The sequence below is a fragment of the Tachysurus fulvidraco genome, chromosome 23 (assembly GCF_022655615.1).
Source record: "Tachysurus fulvidraco isolate hzauxx_2018 chromosome 23, HZAU_PFXX_2.0, whole genome shotgun sequence".
Taxonomy (NCBI): Eukaryota; Metazoa; Chordata; class Actinopteri; order Siluriformes; family Bagridae; genus Tachysurus; species Tachysurus fulvidraco.
Window position 1 is genome coordinate 15,981,799 of NC_062540.1, and position 16,668 is coordinate 15,998,466.

A 16,668-nucleotide genomic window follows, 5' to 3' on the forward strand; every position below is an offset into this window, starting at 1 on the left:
TCTCTTTAGTTGATTTTTTAAGCTTTAACTATTTCAGTAAGGTCACATGGTGGTCACGCTGTTTTTTCCATGTGTATTTGCATGGAATCTTACCTTAAATTACATGAAGTCACCGGAAGTTCATTTATTCATTCATTTTCACACACATATTAAGCCATACAGGCAATATTTCATAGCCATTGCACTGAATAGCATGGAAACCAGAGAACCCAGAGGAAACCCACAGAGTGATGGGAGAACATGTGAAACTCCACACAGAGGGAAACCAGAGCTCTGCACTGTTGTGCCTCTCCGAGCCATTTAATGCACTTTATTTGAATTTAATTATATGCTTTATATATCATCTTGGTTTTATCTACATCATCTTTTTTTATGTTTTTAGTTACTATTTTAAGAAGCCATTTTCATTAATGATTAAACAAATCAAGCAAAAAAAAAAGGTAAAAAATGTTTTATTTTTGCTGTATGCTTTAATTTAGTTACTACTTCTTCGTTCAGATCTGTACCTGATACGAGGTGGCTGCACTTCAAGTCGAGACGCCATGGGCGTGGATGCAAATTGGAGCAAATCTGTGGGATTTTCTGTCTGAAAACTACCTGCAGTCAAACAATGTATTTTTGTTACCACCGTCCGTGTCAAACACTCTCTCGAGGGCTGAACAAAATGAAAAACCCAAGAAGAACTTTCATGTATATTTAAAGCTTAATGAACTCTCATTGGCGTTTATTATCTAGTTATTTAGCTTCCAGTATGTTATTCTGTAAATACACTTAACTCAACATAATTAGGATTGAATAAAAAAGCCTTCAACGTGACTGAGAGCTAAATGCAGAACCCTACAATCCTACAACAAAGGGCTTCAAAAAAAAAGTCAAGGACTCTTAATTATGCTTAACTATTTTCAGGAACCCTAATCGGAAACGAATGAAAAATGTAAATCTGTTCAATTAATCACTCTTGTGTAAAAGCAGTGATGCAGAAAAATGTCCACAGATTTTGTATCTGTGCCAGCAAGCAGCATCTGACAGAATTAGAGCAAAATAAAAAATGACTGAAACCAGAACAAACAGTGAGATGAAGATAACCAGTCGCTGTACAGTTTTCTTCTTGGGTGAAGAAAAATCTGGTCTGTTTTTAATTTAATTTGTATTTAAAAAAAAAGAAAAGAAAGAAAGAAAGAAAGAAAGAAAGATAGATAGATAGATAGATAGATAGATAGATAGATAGATAGATAGATAGATAGATAGATAGATAGATAGATAGATAGATAGATAGAAAGAAGGGTAATTGGATAAATAATTCCTCCAAAGATTTTGGAACATCAGTCTGTTGTGTCGAGGCCTGTTTTGAGGATTCTGCCAGTTTGCACTCATGTAAACGATGTGTTTCGTCTGCAGGCCTCACCATGCAAATACACCTCTGTTTGCTTTGCTTACTAAGTGTGACCTCTGAACACAGTTTGGAGTTCCTAAAAGAGGTTTGTATTTGTTTTTCTTGTCATGGTGATGTGTACAAAAATTACTGTACCACCTCATGGTTGTTCACAATTGAATGAAATACTCATAGCATACGTTCAAGGCATTTTCACGTTTTCTGTGTCTGTCTGAGCAACAACCTAAACAAACTGAACCGCAATAAATTAGTACTTTGTTAGAGGCAGAGAAAAGCACTGCAAACCAATTTATTACAAACATTCGAAACAGATATATTATAAGCTTTGCTTTTCGGGTTCAGGAAGGACTGTTGTTTAAAATGCCTGTCTCTGGAAATACTGTGTACAGCACTTAATTTTGAACAGTATCTAATTTTGATGATCTACTATTACTACCGAAGTAAACCGCAGTTATTTCCTGGAATCTTCTTCAAACATCACATCTCCATTAAACCTATATTACAGAGTTGGGGGACTCGAGTCAAATGACTTGACTCAAGTCTGACTTGAGTCACAATTTTCAGGACTTGCGACTTGCTTGATTAAAGTATGAAAATGACTTGACTTGACTTTGACTTGAGAGCAAGTTACTTGAGACTTGACTCGACTTGAAACTTATCAGGACTTACAGTTGATTTATCCGAACTGTGACTTGAGACTTGCTTGGACTTGACCACGTGTGACTTGTCCCCACCTTTATAACATTATAACCTACATAAACTATATACACGTGTATTATAAATCTGCCATTCATTCAGTGCGTGTGCTGGCATGAGTACGGTTAAAGTAAGTTCAGGCTATTTATGCCATCTAGTGGCATCAATATAAAAGTACACAAATGAGATATCACAGGAAAGTGATTTGATAGCAGTCAGAATGATACCCAGGTTGCCAATGAGGTTAAGGGCCTTTCTCAAGTGCCCATGGGCAAATAACAGGGCCATTATACAGCCATTCATTTTGTACCAAAAAAAACAAACAAACAACAAATCAATTTGATGTTTCCCAAATGCGACTATGCATAATTAGGTGTTATAACCCCTACTCATGTATAATATGATATAATATTATTATACAACATTATCCTTTTCCAATTACAAACCATATAGTGGGCCTTCACTATTCTAACCAAAAATTATTTATTTTTATACACAGCATGATCATTTGCTCCATAGACCTCCACTATTATTCCAGTGAACAAAAAAGATTCAATCCCACAAGCTAGCTATTATATTATATATAGAATAGTGGTTATACACTGCTATTAAACTGGGTTGTATATTGTAAATGGGAGGTTTGTAGTTATAGAAACTAGCTTTAGTGTAGATTAATGGTTGGTCTGTTCAATATTTCTTTTTTAATCCATTTTTTTGGAATTACATGATAGCTCTAATAAATCTTCCTCCCATCACAATACTAGTGACAAGTGGTAGCTCGAAAGAAACCGCACTACAAGGGCAAGTCTAAGAGAGAAGAGTGGCAGGGGTGCTAGTAAACATTTTGTCGTTTTTTTTTTTTATCGATTTAAGCTTTAACATTAAGATTACACACGTGAAAAGGTTTGTATATGTACTATAGTCACAGGTAAGGTGTTTTATTTTAGCGAGATGGTGTATGAGATATTAGTATTTTTCGACAGATTCTACATTACCCCTGTCCAGACTGCACATACACAAGCCAGACTTGGAGTGAATAAATATTGATGGGAACGAATCAATATCATTTGATTCGATGCACCGAAAGAGTCGAATCCCTAACAACTCATTAATAGTTTTTGCTGAATTTGTTGCCATTTGTTTCTATTTTATTGTATAAATATAAAATTCGAGCGCTGCTACATATTTGCACAATAAAATATGCATTTGAGCAGCTGTTTTAATTGAATGAGTATAGAATCCTGGTGACTTTTTTAGTGAGTGTCACTGGATAGATTCGTGTAATATTTATTGACGTCCACTGAGCCGAGGCCGACTCTAAGAATCCTGAGACATCTCCATTTAGACTCTGTGATACTAAGGAGATCCGAAGTCCATGATCCTTACACCAATACAACATTTATCTGTATATTACAATCACACCCCCAGTGTCACCCATATGAGGATGGGTTCCTCCTTGAGTCCGGTTCCTCTCAAGGTTTCTTCCTTTACCAATTTAAGGGAGTTTTTCCTTGCCACTGCTGCCTGAGTCATCTCAGACTTGCGCATAGGGGAATAAATACATAAACATTGTGAACTATTTATATCTAATAATAATCTAGAATTTTTTATTCTATCAATTCTTTTACTTTTATTATTCGTTATTTCCTTTATCATTAATTATTTACCTTCTGCTCTATGTTTATGCTCTGTAAAGCTGCTTTGAGACAATGTCTATTGTAAAAAGCGCTACACAAATAAACTTGAATCGAATTGAATATTCTTTTACTTATTAAAATGACTCCTTGTATATCCAACGCTCACCTTAAAGTGTTGGTTGAAAGAGTCGACACCTTCGAGAATCGCTCAAATAAGAGTGCGAGTGGTTAAAGCAAAGTGTTTTATCATCTGAAACAAGTCATATGATTGGTCGAAATACTCACATTAGCATATTAGCAAACTTATACTCATTTATAGTCCACATATTTTTAATTTCTTTTTAACGTATGGGATATAAATTATTTTTTGGATGTAGTGTGAGTTCTTGGGGCTGTTGTGAAAAGCCCACAGGCTGTGAGTGAAGGAGAACAAAAATCTGTGTGAGAGTGAAAGTGTGGTTTAGGGCAGGTTGGGAGATCCATTTCACCCTTTTAGAGGAGGAAATTCGTGTGAATTCATGTTGTGGTCACTAAATGGACGTTGATATTCCTGTGAAATAGACACTCAGAAATAAAGGTATCAAATGGTACTTTTCAACTTTTGTGGTTCCATCAAGGCTACATGTTTTTACCCATTGTTTGTTTGTATTTTCCCTAAGAATTCGCATATACAAGAGTGTTCCTTCATACCTTAAAGCTTTTTTAAGACTCACCGATCACTTAGCTAAACAGCCAATCATGTAGAGTAAAGCAATTCATACAGTAAAATCACCAAGGAACATGTCATAAACGTCTGTTAATGTTCATATCAAACATCAGAATAGAAAAACGCGTGATGATTGGATGGATGGTGCTACCGGAAGTGCTAGTTTGAGCTATTCAGAAAACTGCTGTTCATTCTAGTATTACCACATGAAATATTGAGTGAACATTCAGTATTCACATGCAGTATTTACACTGGTCGGTCAGCACTGTTTCTGTTTACTGTTTATTGTCTTTTGTGTATTGTATTTTTTGTACTTTTTGTAATCTCTTGTAACTTTTTGTCTGTACTGTCTTTTGTCCTGCACTGTCTTGCCTGTCTTGTTGGTCTTGTCCTGCACTGTTTGCTCCAGGTTGCACAGTTGCATTTTATGTGGCTAAGACTACTTACAAGTCCTCAGAGCTGTCTTTGTTTTATGTAGCACCCTGAGAAACGTTGTCTCATTTCACTATGTACTGCAACAGCTATATATGGTTGAAATGACAATAATAGCTTCTTGACTTGACTTAACTTGACTTGATCTTCTGGGATTTTGACACACAAAAGTGACTAGAGTTTATGCTGAAAGTCACAAAAAACACGAGTGAGCAACAGTTCTGTGGGTGTAAATGCCTATTTGGTGAGAGAGGGTAATGGAAAATAGCTAGATAGGTTTGAGTTTACAGGAAGGTTTTAGTAACATATAAGGAAACGCTCTTTACATCCATGGTGAGCAGAAAAACACCTCAGAATGCACAAAACACATCTGCTAAAAAGGACTGCGAATGTATATTTTCAGGTAGGAGAAATGTAATAAAGGTACAAAGATGAGCTCGGTGACAAAAGAAGGTGCATTTAGTGCAGATGTAGAAGGGCTGATTTGTTGAATGACAACTTAGGGAAAAAATAGAGTAAATTGGGTTGATTACACATATAGATAAAGCGAATATTTCTGGAGCAAAAGGAATGAAGGTCAGTGTTGATTTTAAGGAACGATCCACGCTGTGTGACATTAATCTTTTCAATTAACATGTAATTTTTGCTGGTGCCCAGGATTTATATTGTAATGAAATTCTGGGTTTAAGTTTGTCAAAGTAGGTTTTCTTTATAGAAGAGCGCATTGAAATAACCAAAAACAAAAACAAACAAACAAAAAAAACCCCACAATTTGAAGGTATGAAAAATGTCTAGATTTACTACATCTTCTTTAGTTCACAATTAAGTGTGCACAATTAACTGCTGGCACCTAATATTGAAAACAAAATAAAATTGAAACATAACAGAATTTTGTGGATCAAATGCTGTTTTCTATTTTTTATTATTTAAGTTAATGATTAATTGGGAGTAAACTGGCAGTGATTCATGTGATAATTACTACAAGGACTATTCATGCAACAAAATATTAGCAATACACTTTACTCCTATCAAATGTTTATTTTAATTCTTCACATCGTTTCATTCATATATAATATTTTTTTAAAGGCAAATGTTTGATGCCCTAGACACTTGAAAAAAACCTTGTCTCTGACACATATTTCAGAAATATCATTGTCCAGGAACAAACAGAAATAACTGCAGGAGAAGACAGGATTGGAGCTTATTTACATGAACAGGAATAGTCTAGATAAGGGGTGTTCAATCTTATCCAGAAAGGTTTGATGTGGTTTACATTCCAACCAAGCAGAAGCCTCACCCGAGAGTCTATTAAAAGCTAAGATCAACTGATTAAACAGGTAGAATCAGATGTGGCTCCTGAATGACTGGTTTAAAAACCTGCACCCACATGCACCGACACAACTGGTCTAGAGTGTAGTTGGGATTGGTCAGATTTTCTTTGGGAATTTACAGGAGCCACATATATTCAAATCAGTTACATATAATTTTATTTGTATAGCACGTTTAACAATGTAAAAAAAAAAAAGCTTAACAGAAAAATAAAAATGACAAAGATCAAAATAAAAAATTTATATTTATCACAATTGAGAAAACCAGAGACAGTGGTGGCAAGGAAAAACCCCCTGAGATGATATTAGGAAGAAATCTTGAGTGGAACCAGACTCAAAAGGGAACCCATCCTCATCTGTGTGACACTGGAGAGTGTAATCATAAATAATGTAGTTATTCAAGCCGAATAAAACTGAAGATGTTTACGATGAATAGTCCATGGAATAAATGAGCTGTAAATGTACACCTACTGTATGGTGATAATGGCATGCTGCAATGTCCGTGTTCAGTTCTGTCACTAAACCAATAATATCTGATCAGTGGTTGTACTATGAAGGTCACTTTTCATTGGTTGCGTGGGGTAGAGAGCAATTATACATCTAAAAGCTACACATTTGTTCAGATAAAATGTATATGTGGTGTTTGTAGTATAGTGTCAATTCTATCCATGTATCTATCTGTGTGTATCTTCCCTGCTGCAGTGATGCTTGAGTTTCCATCACACGGTAGTCTGGCTCATTAAAGCAATGAGCTCAGCTGATGTGCTAAAAAGGGCAACTGTTTAGCAGAGCTGAAAACCGCTGATTTATCACACAGTGTGTTACTGTTGTATATCCACGGACAAAAAAAAGACCAGCCTTCACCATTACTTTTTAATGATGCTCCTTCATCAGACCCGAACAATGTATTTTGCTCAAAGCGTCCAGCGTCATACTTTCCAGGCAAACCCATCTGTGCTCTCAGCACAATTAGTAGGCCTACAGGTGTTTCTGCCTGCTTGGCATCTGTGTGGAGTCAGCTGTTTCATGTGTACTGTGTGCTTTCCTCTTCTCTCCCCAGTGTTTGCTCCCATGGGAGATAGGAAAGCACAAAGAAACACACATTACACTGCACCTGACCACAATTTCCCAGCAGACAGCAGATTTTACACAGCACACGGACACATCTTGTGTCCATATTCTATTCACCATATAGCACAGAATTTTGTCGGTTTCTTGTAGCATTTAAGGTCAAGAAACAAATGCGAATTTTGAAAACTATCGTCCTTCACCAGCCTCCTTTTTTCTATTTGAAGGAAAATAAGAATACAGCCTGTCTTGTTACCGAAAAAAATCACAAAGCGTAAAGCCTGAATTACGCTGGAGACTACTTCCAAAAATGCTACTTAACAGCCTGCTAGCATAAAGCTGTACTGGTACAAATAAATTTTTTTAATGTTTACATTGGCAATCTTCCACACAATTTGGGATCTGTCACTATAAACACATCAACACTTTAGAATGAGTTCATTATTATAAACCTGTGATTTGCCTTTCAGCAGGTACGACCCTCAGAGGCGCTACGGCTTCTGACCAATCAGAAACGAGAATTTGGCAGCACTGTGGTATAAAGGATATTATTCTACTATTAATTATTCAGCAGCTACTGTGAAGCTGATTGGAAAGGCATGTAATTACGAGAGCAATGAGAATAGACACAATGACAGGTTCGGAAAATTTTAGGGGTTATGTAAGCTCTTTAATTCTACACACACAAGAACTGAAACCCTGAAACAAGATCACACGATAAGCTTGTAATAATCCCGTAATATTAATAATTACAAAATAGTAATAATTAGACTTGCTTGTATGGAACACATGATTAAATATTAAAAGCAATGCGATTGATTTTCTCAAAAGCATTATGAAAACATAAATGCAAACAATGTTTTTGGGTAAATGTTATTAATTTATTCAGTTAATCAAATAAAGAAGATAACTACCTAATCAAGTTGTTTTTGTAAGACTGTGTAGCTAATTGTTCTTTTCCATCTAGCATTCTTTGAGCTATCTACTGTATATGCATCGATCAGATGTAACATAAAAACACCTGCTTATTATTGTGTTGGTTCCCCCTTTTGCTACCAAAATAGCTCTGATCAATCAAGGTGATGTTGTATCTATCACCAAGATGTCAGCAGAAGATCCTTTAAATGGCAGCTCAAGTTAAGGCTGTGGGTTGTTAATAAGAAGGTCAAGGTTCAAGCCTAAGTGCCACTAAGCTGCCACTGTTTAGCCTTTACTGCTCCAGGTGATGCTGTATCATGTTGACCCTGTACTCTGACCCCAATTTCCAAATCTGTAATAAGTAAAGAAACGAATTTCACTGTGCTGTAATGTATATGTGACAAAAATAAAGGCTGTCATGGCCTAATGGTTAGAGAGTCTGATTCGTAACCCAAAGGTTGTGGGTTCGAGTCTCGGACCGGCCACGACTGAGGCACCAAACCCCCCAACTGCTGCCCGGGCGCTGCAGCATAAATGGCTGCCCACTGCTCTGGGTGTGTGTTCACTGCTGTGTGTGTGGTCACTGCTGTGTGTGTGCACTTTGGATGGGTCAAATGCAGAGAACAAATTCTGAGTATGGGTCACCGTACTTAGCCGTATGTCACGTCACGTCACTTATATTAAGTCCGGTTAAAAAAATGAGACCAGATCACCAGTCCTTCTTTGGACCACCTTTGGTAAATAGTATCCACTAGATACTGTGAAAAAACACAATACAGTATCTGCTGTTTTGGAGATGCTCTGACAGTCTAGCCATCAAAATTTGGCCCTCATCAAATTCAATCAGATTTCTTACACTCACCCAATTTTCCAGTTTCCAACTGGTTTCCAACAGTTTCCAACAAATCGAATTTGAGAACCGACTGTTCACTTGCTTCCTAATATATCCCGCTCCTTGACAGGTGCCATTGTAACAAGATTATCCATGTTATTCACTTCAAATTTCAGTGGTTGTAATGTTATAGCTAATGGGTTTAAATTAAATATTAAAAGAGTGACACAGTCTATCGTAGGTTGCTATTGCTCACCCATTCACATATTCATTCACACCTTGGGGCAATTCTGTGTCACCAAGTTCATCTACTGGATTGTTTATAGTGGGAGGAATGAGTGGTAGGAAACGCTATGGGGATCTTTCAGGGGACCCTGGAGCTGTGAGGCATGAGGAGATCTAGTGCTGTATTTGCTTAACTAAAGTTTAGTGGAACATAGCAGGAATACACCAGTCTGATGCCGAGGCTAAAACACTGAATTGCTATCAGAGTGGTGCTGAAATCTTCCCTCTAAATGTATTACACGGAACATAGACAAAGATATTACAAATAGATTGTAATACAGTTTCCATTTTCTCAATATGTATTTATATAAATTTTAGAAATTTTATAAATTCTTTATTTAGAGCTGTAGAGCTACAACTGGCCCATTTCATTCCATTAGAATTAGCTGTCTCTCCAGAAGACATTAAAACTATGGTCTCATAGTTCAAAGGTCTCTGTGTGAAAGTTTAGTTTAGTCCAGTGAGATAAGGTGGGTACATGCTGATGGAGATCTCTCTGTCTTTCTGTGCTCTGATAACATGACACTTTTTTATTTTTGGTGAATTTCTTGTTTTTAAAGCCCTCTGTTCATATTTAATTCACATGCACTATGCACACATAGAATCTGAAATGACCCTCGGCTCCTTTTCTCTCTTTGCCTGTATGTCTTCTTCTTCTAGACCTTAATTCTGATTTATGATAGAACTTAAATCTTGTACATTTCAAAGTGAGATTTCTATCTATCTATCTATCTATCTATCTATCTATCTATCTATCTATCTATCTATCTATCTATCTATCTATCTATCTATCTATCTATCTATCTATCTATCTATCTATCTATCTAGATATGGATATGTTCATTTATCCATCCATATAATAGTCTACTTATGCATCTTTCCTTCTGTTTGTTGGTACCTGTTTGTTTGTCTGTCTGAATGTCCACTCATCTGTCCATATTCTGGACAGAATCTGGACATCTGTCTATCTGTCTGTCTGTCTGTTTTTCGGGCTAAATGTCTGTCTGTCTTTCTGTCAACCTGTCTGTCTTTCTGTTTGTCTGTCTGTCTGCCTGTCTGTCTGTCTGTCTGTCTGTCTGTCTGTCTGTCTGTCTGTCTGTCTGCCTGTCTGTTTGTCTCTCTGTCTGTCTCTCTGTTTGTCTGTCTGTCTGCCTGTCTGTCTCTCTGTCTGTCTATCTGCCTGTCTGTTTTTCTCTCTATCTGTCTGTCTGCCTGTCTCTCTAATGTTCTGTTTGTCTGTTAAACAGCAGGTCTGACTTTGAAACCCAAGCATGCTGTTGGTGTTTTGATGTGTCTGAGGACACCCACTGGGGGTTTGGTGTGTGATAGACTATTCAGGACGTTTCCATATCCAGCCCTGTGTCAGTTTTGAAAAGCCAAGCCTCGCACCAATGAAGCCTGCACGGGGAGATATTCCCCTATGTGACATGATCACAACAAAACAAGACACCTGGTGACCCAGCGGCTTTTCTCACACCACACCACTGCCCAGACGCATTGACGTCAAAAGTGTAAAACTCCTGCTTGGCTCCTTGGCGTGTGTCTGATCAATAAATGTTCAGCAATAACTGCAATTACCAATAGCTTTTTATCTTTTAAGATGATTGGAGTCTGACTCAGGCATTTTTTTATATTACAATGAGGCGTAGTTTTTTAAGCGACAATATACTTTATTTATTATTTCAGAAGGTTAATGAAACACTTGCCATCTTGCTGTTTCACTTAATGGGTCAGGGTGACAGAAAAGAGGGAGTGAGTGCGAGAGAGGGAGATAGAGATGTGTGTGTGTGAGAGAGAGAGAGAGAGAGAGAGAGAGAGCGAGAGAGAGAGAGAGAGAGAGAGAGAGAGAGAGAGAGAGCACGAATGCATAGAAGTGGCTAATCGGGGAAGAGATGGTGTGTGTGTGTGTGTGAGAGAGATAGAGAGAGAGAGAGAGAGAGAGAGAGAGAGAGAGAGAGAGAGAGAGTGAGAGAGAGAGAGAGAGAGAGAGTGAGAGAGAGAGAGAGAGAGAGAGAGAGAGAGAGAGAGAGAGAGAGAGAGAGAGAGAAGGAGGGCAGTAGGAGTGGCAGGATTTATCCTGCATGCATGCTACAGTGCACTTCACTTCTACCCAGGAGAGCGAGCACACCATGACTGACTAGCTGACAAACAGAGAGAGAGTGAACACTCTCTTTACCTCCAACTGAGTGAGTATTTATGTATATGCAACTTTCCACTTTTATTTCAACAGAACCAATATTTGCTTAAAGCGAATTTCACTTTGTGACTTTACACACATAACATTTCAATAATTTCCATTTATAAAATATTCATCGTGGTCAATTTTGAATGGACCCTACTGAAGAAAAGCACAGTGAAAACCAGCCCGAGCTGGAGGACACTGCACTCACATTCAGAATGAAAAATAGTTACATGCCTCGGTGTGGATAAAAGAGTTTCTTTTTTCTAGGACAGTATATTTTATATTATTTGATTGTTTTCAGTGTGATATCTGATTTATATGCGCTTTGGTAATCTGACAGCAGCGTGAAGTGATAATTCTGTCCATAAACATGAAACATCTTTAAGATGGATTCTGTGGATTCTTTGGAGAAGAGCTGTGTGTGTTCATGGAGATCAGCATGTTTAAGGCAGCTGCAGGATCACTCTCTGGCACTCACAGATTTTCTCGTCTCGTGTGCCGAGTGCATTTAGAAGAGCCGGACTTCCTGCATGGGATCAATTAAATACTGCATGAGACAGCACTAAAAGCCTCAGTGGAGTGCTTTCTGCAAGAGTGTGTGTATGTGTGTGTGTGTGCACTGGAGGATCAGGGCAGAGTGCTTTGATTAAATTTGATGAACCGCCAGAATTTCGAAAGGGGAAACTTGAGTTTTCCTTTTCTCAGAACCAGAGTCAGTTTTATTGGACCGCTGAGAGAGACTTAAGACGAATGTGAGTTGGTCTTTGCTGACATGACACTTCAACACAAGAAATGGCTAGAGTATATCGAAGGACAACATTACGACTACACCAAAGGGGCTAAACTTCTTATTATGATTTTGACAGTTATTTTTCTTTGCAATAACATAAGGAGCAAACTGCTTACTTGAACTTCCTTATATTAAATACACAAATAATAACCCCTTCTTACCTATTTATCATATCATTTTAAGCGTATATTCTTTTTAATCTTGTAATCATAAATGTAAACTCACTGAGCGAACGGATCTTACTAAATACACACACACACACACACACACACACACACACACACACACACACACACACACACACACACACACACACACACACACACACACACACACATAACATTCACATACACATACAAGTATGATTGCATTACACCTATTTACATCACAGCACAATTTAATGTATATTAAAACATATATTATCGTTTCTTTTGTAACAACCCATACACACATTACATAAAAGTAATGGAAGTTGCGATAACGTAAGGGATAAAAGTATAACAGGAAATGATCTCATAAATATTCCACAATATTAAAATGTTACAATGCATTATGCCATTTATTAAAAATGAAACATTTGCTGTAATAGAGGAGGAATAAAACACTTCAAGACTTCAGGGTGACATGACAACTATATTATCACAGGCAAATTAAAGAATGAAGAAATCAAGGTTGTAACATTGCTAGACGATTCATTTATGTGTACTGAGTCTAGTTTTAAGTTTGTATGATTCGTGTCAATTACTTTTGCATATAAAGTAATGTCTCACTGAAATAAGCGATGGTCTCCCTATTTATATCCTTATAGACAAATTACTGTCCAAGAGCCCTTGCTGGAACTTAATATCTGTAGTATAATGACAAAACTATTTAAAGTAACACAAGAGAACGTATTTTAGAACATAAAAGGTAACAGTATCTGCATATGGAATACAAGTCATGAGGCAACTTTGGACAAAAGGAGAGGAAGTGCCCTGCAGGACAAGATAAGCTCTCAGTCTCCATAATGCTTCATATCGATTGACTCTGATCTGATCTTTTTGACCTATCAAAAGGATCTGCGATCTAAAGGAACCCTCTCTGCAATTTAGATGGAAGGTTGTTGAAGTTCACAATGTTCTTCCAAAAATGTCTCCAGGATTATAATCAATCATTCCATATACTGCAAATAGCATCTGGTATAAAATATCATCACAAGTTCTGCCTTTTATTTGTGAGGAAGAATGCTTAAGTCGGGAAGTCTATTTGTGTTCAGGGTTATATCTGGTAACAAGGCATTCTTCTGTTTGGCTCATGAGTCCTTGAGTCTCTTAAAGGTTTTATGTAAATCCCTACAACAGTGTTTTCCTATCAAAGATGATTCGAAGTAAAAAAAAAATCCTATGAAATCAAAGATGACAAAGATATCTTGAGAAAACATTTTTTTCAGCCAGCTGTTCTAAGGATAATTGGACAATTTTGAATCGTCATTCATCACATTTGTCCTTCGAGGAAAAAGTTTCTTTGGATGTTTGAAAAACATGGTGGACAGAGCTGCTGTCTCTGCATCCCTGATGGGATAGGAGTCCTTCTTCCCCAGCAGATCATTTGGGGAGTCATCTAGTGGAACAGGAATAACAGAGAAACATGTAAGCCTGGGGATCTACGTTAATGATGCAGCAATAATAGGCTGCAGATTACTTAAGAAGAAGAAGAAGAAGAAGAAGAAGAAGAAGAAGAAGAAGAAGAAGAAGAAGAAGTCACACAAATGTTATGTATTTGTCTCATATACAATTTCAAATACATTTCTTCACATATAGCAGTTAGAAAGCTGGGGTCAGAGCACAGGGTCAGCCATAATACAGCACACCTGGAACAGAAAGGGCTAATGGCCTTAATCAAGTGCCCAACAGTGGCTTATTGAGTCATTAGATTACTCTGAATGGTCAGATGTACAGAGTGAAGTTCCCAATGATTCAAACTTTGGGAAGATTTGTCAGTTCTTGATAATTGTTTTTGGGCCACTCTGCCACTGCTTGGAGCTTTGCTTTGCCCATAATAGCAACCTCTTGGCTTAACTACTGATGTCTTCTTCGGTGATTAGTGTCCGTCCAGCACTCGTTTTACATGGTGGACATGCTGGGTAAGGGAATAAATTAAAATGTCATCTGTGTAAGCCAGCATGAATAGGTCGTTATTAAAAGCTTGGATTTCAGTGGGGATATAGACCAATTCATACAGCATTACCAATTATTCATTCATACTGAAACTTTCCTAATACAATATAGTTTGTAGGCAAAAAACGAGCTCGGTAATGTTTTTTCCAAAGCTGAGGACACATAATTTGGTAAGTACAGGTATGACGATTTTGTCATCTGTATGAGAAAAAACCCTGCGGATGGTGTGTCGTTGAGGGTGTCATGTAGTCTAAGAAATATTATCTTGCCTGGTGTGGTGACTTAAAGCAGGTTGACGATCTGTGGTTCTGGATTTACTAAATACATCCTTGAATTCTGCAAGTTAAGTGGATAATACAGGCTTGGAATTTGACAAACAGACACAATGCTGGTGCAACATTGCAATGAGTATTAATTAGAGTCTGGGTTATTTAAAGGGAGTAGTGTGATAACAAACATTTGAGGTCTGTTAGTAATCAAGTGTCTTTTCTATCTGTTTATTCAGCATTCACTCAAGCCACCCTTAGCCTTTTTCACTTTCTTTCTTTGCCTTTGAGTGAATCCAGTGACTTTGAGTGAATCCAGTGCCTTTGAGTGAATGCATGCCTATACTGTTTATAATAACTCTTACATAAGATAAATGCGTAACTGTATAAATGAGGTATGCAGTTAGTACATTTTGTACTTTTTTGTAGGTTGGACATGATGAATGCGTTGGGTTTATCCAAGCTTTTATGTTACATGAAAAAAAAAATAATAACATAACATAACCCCAAGTCATTCTGGGTTGAAATCTGTGGCAGAGGGCATTTAAATCTGAAGCAGCACAAACTGAATAAGCAGGAACACATGGTGCCAGGATAATGGACTCCAAAGTAGGGCTCATGCTGCCAGGGGCCTGCTAGCATGACTGCCTAGCCACTCAGGCTACAAAGATTGAACAGAGGCAAGAGAAGACCAGGGGAGTAATGTGGCACTGTTGGATTTAACGCAGTCCCACTGAGAGGTTGCGTTGATTTCTGGCTGCTAACACACCTTGAGTTTGTAGGGAATTGTGCATCAGCCCGTTGTTAAAATAATTATCCTGTGAGGGCTCCAGTCCCTCAGAACATCTCAGCTGCATAGTCTGTTCTCAGTGGGACCAAGCCTCAGGCTGTAGTGGATGCTGAGGTCCTATTAGAATGAAATTCTAAAAAAAAAAGCTTAATGTTCTGAAGCATTCAAATAGAAACCTGTAGCGTAGCCATCACCTGTAGTGTTGAGCTGCTCACCAGTGGCTATAATGCCACAGTGACCATATGTCTCAGATTAGAAAGAGTGCACCCTGAAGTGCAAAAGAAGCTAAATATGCTAAAAGCCAAATGTTCTTGACTCTTTCTGAACTCTGAAGGTCAAGAAAGTAGAAAAGATGTTATTCTTCCTTTTAATTAAGCTTTTACTTGTTCTGACAGCCAAACATTCCACTTTGCATAATCAGTCGTAAGAGAATGCTTAGGACAAGTTAGAAACTACTGGTAATTTATGTTGACTAATAGTGTACAGTAATGTCTAGTATTTTATCAATGCTTTGACTGCTTTAGTATATTTTGTGGGTGTTTTTTTTCCCTTCCGTTTGAATTGGCTAAACCATTAGTGCATCATTGGGCTTTTCATCATCGGGACTGTCAAAATAATTGCGTCTTAACTGAGAACTTAGTCACGCTAGACATAGCTGATACATGTGGCTGTGATGTCACAACACAAAGTGCACTTTTCTGCAATTTTCTCTTCTTCTGTATTTTTCTGGATCAGTTAACTCTTGCACAAAGACTTTGTTTAAGTGTAAAACATTTATCAGGTGTTGGTCAGGTAATTTTCTGGAGTTTGGTTCATACCATGTGTGAAAGTGATACATATGATGATGATGATGATGATGATGATGATGATGATGATGATGATGATGGCTGGATGTTTTTTTTTTCACTTTCTGTTTCAAGCTTTTCTGTAGCACAGAAGAAACAGTTCATTCAATACTTATGCAATCGAAAGAGAAATAAATAGAGCAAAGAAAGTTTCTCAACACAAGTGAGTCGCTGAAATAAATTGAATTTAATTATAACAAAAATGATCTAAGCTACAAATTTGTGCTCAACAAAACAGCCCACATAAAACAACTATACTTGTATCATATTATTTTCTAAGATTCAATAAAAAGATGTGAGGATACAACAAAATGGAGTTTTTACTCAAGTATGTAATCTTTTTT